Below are 6,507 nucleotides of genomic sequence, written 5' to 3'. Positions count from 1 at the left end.
CAGAAACAGAGACTCGGGAGACAGAGACCATGTGGGCCAGCAGGGAGAGCATCAGAAAGAGAGAGTGGTCTCAAGGGCTCCCCTGCCTGACAGTGTTTGCTGCCACTTCCAGTCGGTGCAGATACCTACAATGCAACCTTCTCGTCTTAACATACAGTCAGGCAGAGACTTTCCGATGAAGGGGAAAAGGGCACCACCATGAGTGGTTTGCTTCCTGGGGGACATCAGTCTTCTTGGGATTATTGGGAAGCTCATTCTCTCTGTCCAAATGACAGGCTTGCATAAGGAATGCTCCCAGCTCATTCTTGATCACTCGAAGAAGGCATAGATCAGACAGGAGACAGGAGGCAACCCCAGTACAGATGCCGGCGGTGTGAGGGACAAGGATGCAGGAAACAGGATAAGAATAAATGAGGAGAGAGACTCAAGGAGGCGGAGAGGAAGGCACTGAGTGTGGTGGGAGTGGAAACCACAGCTCTCGTGGCGACAGCACCTGATGCGTGTAGAGTAGAGAAAGAAAGTCTGCAGCTCAGGACGTTTGGAAGAGGCAGTGAGTGTAAGAAAAGAGCATTCAAACGGAAAAGTAAGGTGTGAGCGGGGGAATAAAGCAAACACATCTGAGGATTTGCAGCCAGGGCCTCAGTGAGCCCCAGTGATGGCGGTGGAGCTCACCCCTGATCACCACGGCTGGGACAGACAGGGTCAGGCGGTAATGGGGTTCACAAGGAGAAATCATCTGGCACTCACAAGGCAACACCCAAAGATAGACAAATCAAGGCCAATAGCTCCGGAAAGACATGGACCACTAGGGAGAAGAAGGGGTATTAGTCATCTATAATCTATAATTTGGTTTGCAGCGTGTTCTGAGTATTGAGCATAATTATTATCAAGATGTCCTATTTTGAAAGCACCAATTGAAGCACCCCCAACAGAGCATTGTCTGTATCTGGTTTGTGAACCCCAACCACCAAGTGGTAACCGAACTGGGCTCAGGCAGGGACAGGTTAACCAGGTTAACCAGGTTCCGTCCCTGCGTGCTGACTCTTAGCTCGAGGTGGGGGTCAGGATGGCGCCACACCCGTCACTAAGCACAAATGTATACATACACTTGAGTGGTGATTCCGTTTTCAGAAAAACAAACTTCTCCATAATTATAGAATTAAGTTCCACCTTCAACTTTATCTTCATTTCTGTGTATCCAGGTAATTTCCTACTTGGGTACCTGGTAGGTGGTAGGGATTGGAATAGAATTCCTATGAATGCTAACTATCACACCACCTGAGAATGTCTGCCTGGTGTTTTCCTTCGTGGTCATTTAGCAAAACCCTCAAAGCATCTGATTCCTGCAAAATGCTTCTGACTTGTGCAGAATTTAAATATGGGGATTTTGCTCTATTTGCAGATCAAGGAGTTCTTGCCCTCCAACTGTCCGTTACATATGACTGACTCTATGCCAGGGCTTTCTATTGTCTCTGGAAGCATAATTTTTTAAGTTTCTCACTTAAAAAAAACAAGAAAACAAGATCTCGATTGAGCTCTAGACTCTACTACCTTCCTTGTGGAACTGACAGCATCACAGCCAAAGGGTAGAGAAGAAATCAGGGCTCATGCACCACCCAGCTACACCGGCGAAGCTGATGAAAGGCTGGACTGCAAGAAAAGTCCTCCCCACTCGCCCACCTGACTTCGCTCCTGTCTATCATTCTTGTGAATGAACAAAAAACCATTGACCAGAAGAACCAGAAGAATCAAAACAAAATAACCACAGCTCATGGCAGGATCTCCATCAGTATCTCTTATTATTACTGCCTGGGGCCCAACTAGCTCTTCTCCAAGAAGGAAAGCCGCTGAGGGTAAGACTGCTTCGTTTCCCGACTGGCCAGTCGTGATCGTCTCCAATTGCCATGCTCCTGTCTCCTCAAACCAACCTAACGTTCTGGCCGGTGGACTCTCCAACCGTGCACCGCTGCGCTGTCGCATACGGGAGGGCAAGGCAGCGTGAGAAGAGCAGGGATGGGCACACCAGATGCTGGGCAGCATATGCTCTCCGATCAAGTCGGGCAGAGGGCATGCTGAGCGGTCCAAGGCTGCCAGGAGACACTGCACCTCAGCCCCTCAAATTAACCTGGAAGGCTCTGGACTTGTGGAGTTTTGTTTTTTTTTTTTAAAGGATTTTATTTATTTGACAGAGAGAAAGATCACAAGTAGGCAGAGAGGCAGGCAGAGAGAGAGGGGGAAGCAGGCTCTCCGCTGAGCAGAGAGCCTGATGCGGGGCTCAATCCCAGGACCTTGAGATCACAACCTAAGCTGAAGGCAGAGGCTTTAACCCACTGAGCCACCCAGGTGCCCCAAAGACTTGTAGAGATTTTTGTAGATGTGTCCAGTTTAAGTAGACTTGGGGTGCCTTATGGATCCCAGAATTGGAATATGACCTTCTTTAACATCATCTTTGACCATTTCAGTAATTATGAAAAAAATGATCAGGATGTAAGGTCTTTCTGGGCACACTATCCAAAGCTTCTGCTAAGAAGGCCTCATAGCCTTTCATCACTCCTGTGGGCCCAGAAGGGAAAGCACTAGAGTTGAGCAACCCTATCTGATACGTTCCCTCATACTATTAAGTACTCCATTCTACAGCTGGCTGAGCTATGGATTCCCTTCGTCAGGACCACTGGGAGCCACAGACGGAGCTCCTCTGTGAGTTCCATGAAGCCATGGGTCCTGGTAACCCACTGTTTACCATTGTCTGGAGAGCGATCTCGTTACCGGAAGTCAGGCACTGAAGGCAGAAGGAAAGTGAAAGGGAGGGATGCCACCTGAGGGAGCATGACCGTGACCTCCACTCTGCTCCTACCCTCACTAACCTTGCAGCCTGTGACTCTTTTCAAGCACAGAAGGGCATTCTAGGGTCAAATAATCTCCCGGATGGCAAGGGAAGTAACTGTCCAAACACCCTGCTGAGCCAGAGAGAAAGAAAAGGCCTACTGTGTTCCAGTTAAATTGGAGAAGGTGCAAACTGTGTCCTGGAGCATGCCAGATTTTGATGGAAAGATTCCCCGGGGTGGAAACTTTACAGAGAAAGCACACCTGGAAGAGAATGGCCTGCAGAATTTCGAAAGAATGTCATTATTTCATGGAACGAGGTCCCGTCTCCAAGTTACCAGCACTGTCTAAAAGACATCCCAGCTATGCTTGTCACACCTTTTCTCAGGAAGAGATCACGAAGACAGTGGTTGGTTGTTTTTTTTTTTAAATTTCTATGGGTTCAATATTTTTCTTCCTGAACAGTCTCAAGGTGAGCCAAGAGATTAAAAATAGTCCATAATATGTTATTATTCTAAGTTAGGATATTAGTCATGTCATACCATTGGATCTGTACTTCCCGAGCACCTTTCCAAAGTTAACATTGTTCCGATGGTTAAAAATAAGAAAGTCCAAACCGGGAGGGGGGGGATGTTAAATCAGTAGGCTCCAAAAAGACCTCACCAGCTCTAACTTTCTAACCTGTCTAGCTGTGTGATATCGGACAAGTCACTTTCCCTCTCTGAATCTCAGCTTCATAATTTAGAACAGCTGGAGGTCAGATACTTTCAGGCTTTAACATTCTAATTGGACGGGAAGCTATGAGGCAGAGCTAATACGCTATTCTCTTCTACAGAGGCCTATGCCATTTAATTGTGCTAGATTTTGGCCTTTGCCTCTTTGACATTGGAGATTCTGACTATTCTGAGAGAGAGATCCCAAAGATCTGTGAGCTGCAATATTCTGTTATTCTGCAGAAAAACCCCTGAGTCTGGGATACAGGAGCAGATGCAGGTTTAGGGAGTGAGACGAACGGGCCATCAGCACACCCCTGTATCTCCACGAGGTTTTGTTATTGTTTGCAGAAGGCCGTAATTCTAAGGATGTACTGTAGTGGTAGTCACAGAGGTGGGGATTCTTCTAGATCATTAAGATGTCAACAGGCTCTCTCTCAAATGTCAAGCGTTTATTGGAATGTGGGATTAAGGGCGTCAGGCGCCCACCCCTGCTCTGTCTGTTTCACTGCCACATCCTCCGCAAAGGTTGCTGTAGAAGCGTCTGTGGTGTCACACACACAGCGGACAGCTTTCATTTCTCTTTTATTGAGCGTCTCTCAACCAGAGCACTTCTCCCGGGTGTTTTGATCTGTCTGCATACCTAGTAGCCTCTTCACTGGAGAAGATCCTTGAGAGCTGAAACGCCCATCTGTCCTACTCATGTATCTATCTCCATCCCCAGGAATGCATCTGGTACGTGGCAGACATCTCGTAAGTGTTTGTTGAATGACTGAGCACCTTCCATGAGCAGGCACGGGGCTGCAGGTGCATTGTCTTCATGTTTGCATGTATGCTTACCACTCCCCTGCAGGAGAAAGAGCGCTGTTCCTGACATTCCAACCGAGTATCTGGGGCCTGGACAGGTGAAATGACTTGTTCAAGTTACACAGCTGGGGAGTGACAGGTGCACATCTGTGTGTCAGACCTCAGAGTTCGTGGGTTTTCTATCCTCCCGTGGTGCTAAGGACATCTTTGAAGAAGTAAAGCCTAAAACCAAACAAGTGAATTCACAGCCCAATGGTATCGGCGGAGCACAGGCCTGGCTCCAACCTGAGTAGGTTTTTAGAAGCGCGCACTGAGGGCAACACTGCCAGCGCTCCCAAGCTTGGTGAGCAAAGCAAGTTACGGGGAGAGGGAGGGACTGGAAGGTGGAAGTGCTCCAGGCCTCACCCAGTTTCCGGCTAGGTACGGGGGTTTCCATTTCAGCCTCCAGACTGGTGCTACAACCAGCAAGGTCTCAGCAGAAGCCGGGTTCTGGCTAAGCTGGAGTCGCGAGCTGGAACTGGAACGCAAGCCTTCCTGATTCAGTTAAGCAAGTCCTCGGAAACTTCACTTTCCCTCCCTGGTCTCAGGGTTTGGCCCAGGGCTTTAGAGCATTTCAGCTCTAAGCTGGGACCGAAGGCATCAGGAGCTTGTTAGAAACGCCAGATCTTGGGCCCTTTTCTCGACCTTTCAAACTGTAATCTGAGTTTTAGCAAGCTTCCTGGATGGTTCAGAAGCACGTTAAAATTTGAGAAACACTCCTCTAGAAGTTATTCTAAGGTCTTTTCTGGCTCTAATATTTTAGGAATCTGGATTAGGAATCTTCACAGTCACCCCAAAACCAGCAAGTTAATGAATTAGGGTCACAGAACGATCCAAGTAGCCCAATCACCTCAACAGTGTCTTCTAAAGAATATTGTTAACTCACTGATATTATTATTAATGGCCTATTAATTTCCTAAGTACCTACCGTATACAAACAACACAGCATACAGTATCTTGAATCATCACGACAGCCTTGCAAGAGAAATCGTATTATCCCTACTTTACCAATGAGGAAATAATCTCATAAATTAATAAAATTTCCCCTGGCTACCTGGAGAAATCAGAACTAGAGCCAGAATCGTAACCCAGAGTATTTACAGCCCACGCTTTTTCCGCTATCTCCCACTGCCTCTCATAAAATCACAACCTAAAGTAAGAAGGGTAGGGCTGCGATGCAAAGACAGGTGACTAGCAGGTTATGGACTCATTCTTCTGCAATGAAGAAAACCAAAAAGGTAGGCTGAGGTCTACTCATGCCTAAAAAATAGCTGGCAACCTAGCCTGTTCCCCGAGCCCTGGAAGAGCTGGGCCCGCATGGCAGACGTGTGGAGCTCGAGCTATATTTAAAACCGCTATCAGAAGGGATCATTCAGAAGCCCATTTACACCAAGATATTAATCAAGCTGAAAACACAAATAGGCTTGAGGAAGGGTTAGTCATACTCAGAGATCCAAAGTACGCAACTGTTAATGGGACAAAGAAATGGGGTGCCAAGCTCCTGATCTGTCCAAAAGGACTCTTCAGTGCCTGTGATAGGTAGGTACCGAATTCGAGAAACCACTAGTCCCTCAAATTACAGCCAGTGCTGGAGTTTTGATGTCATTTAACGCCCAACAATAACCTCTTACATACTGACGTTGCCATAAACATAAAGAAGTTGCATGGAGACTGTCTTCCCAACAAGGGCTGTCCTTCATTTGTGTGTAGAAACCCTCTCTCCAGAGCACACAGAAATGGACAGTTGGACAGTATTCTCCAGAAGATGTAGGTTTTTACTTGGGTAAACGAATGATTATCCCTCCCAGTGAAATGACTACACAGAGCTCTAATCAATCAATTTGTCGATGGCTATTTCACTTCAAGAGACAGTATCCCTGTTCCGTATTTGGCTGGTGCAAATAGGACCTACGCTGGGTGCCCATGTCTATGGTACAGAAAATCCTAGAGCTGGGTGGGATCCACAAAAAGATCCGACCCTGCCTCCAGGCAAGGAAAGTATGGTTGTTCTGACTTTGCAGATGAGACAGTTTAGTTCTCAAGCCAAGGCTAAATGTCTTGCCCAGAGTCACGTTATCAGGAAGGGACTGAGGGAGGACAGGAGCACAGTCCCTGGGGCGGGGGC

The sequence above is a fragment of the Lontra canadensis genome, unplaced genomic scaffold, assembly GCF_010015895.1.
Source record: "Lontra canadensis isolate GAN:19392208 unplaced genomic scaffold, GSC_riverotter_1.0 scaffold64, whole genome shotgun sequence".
Taxonomy (NCBI): domain Eukaryota; kingdom Metazoa; phylum Chordata; class Mammalia; order Carnivora; family Mustelidae; genus Lontra; species Lontra canadensis.
This window is presented reverse-complemented; position numbering follows the sequence as displayed.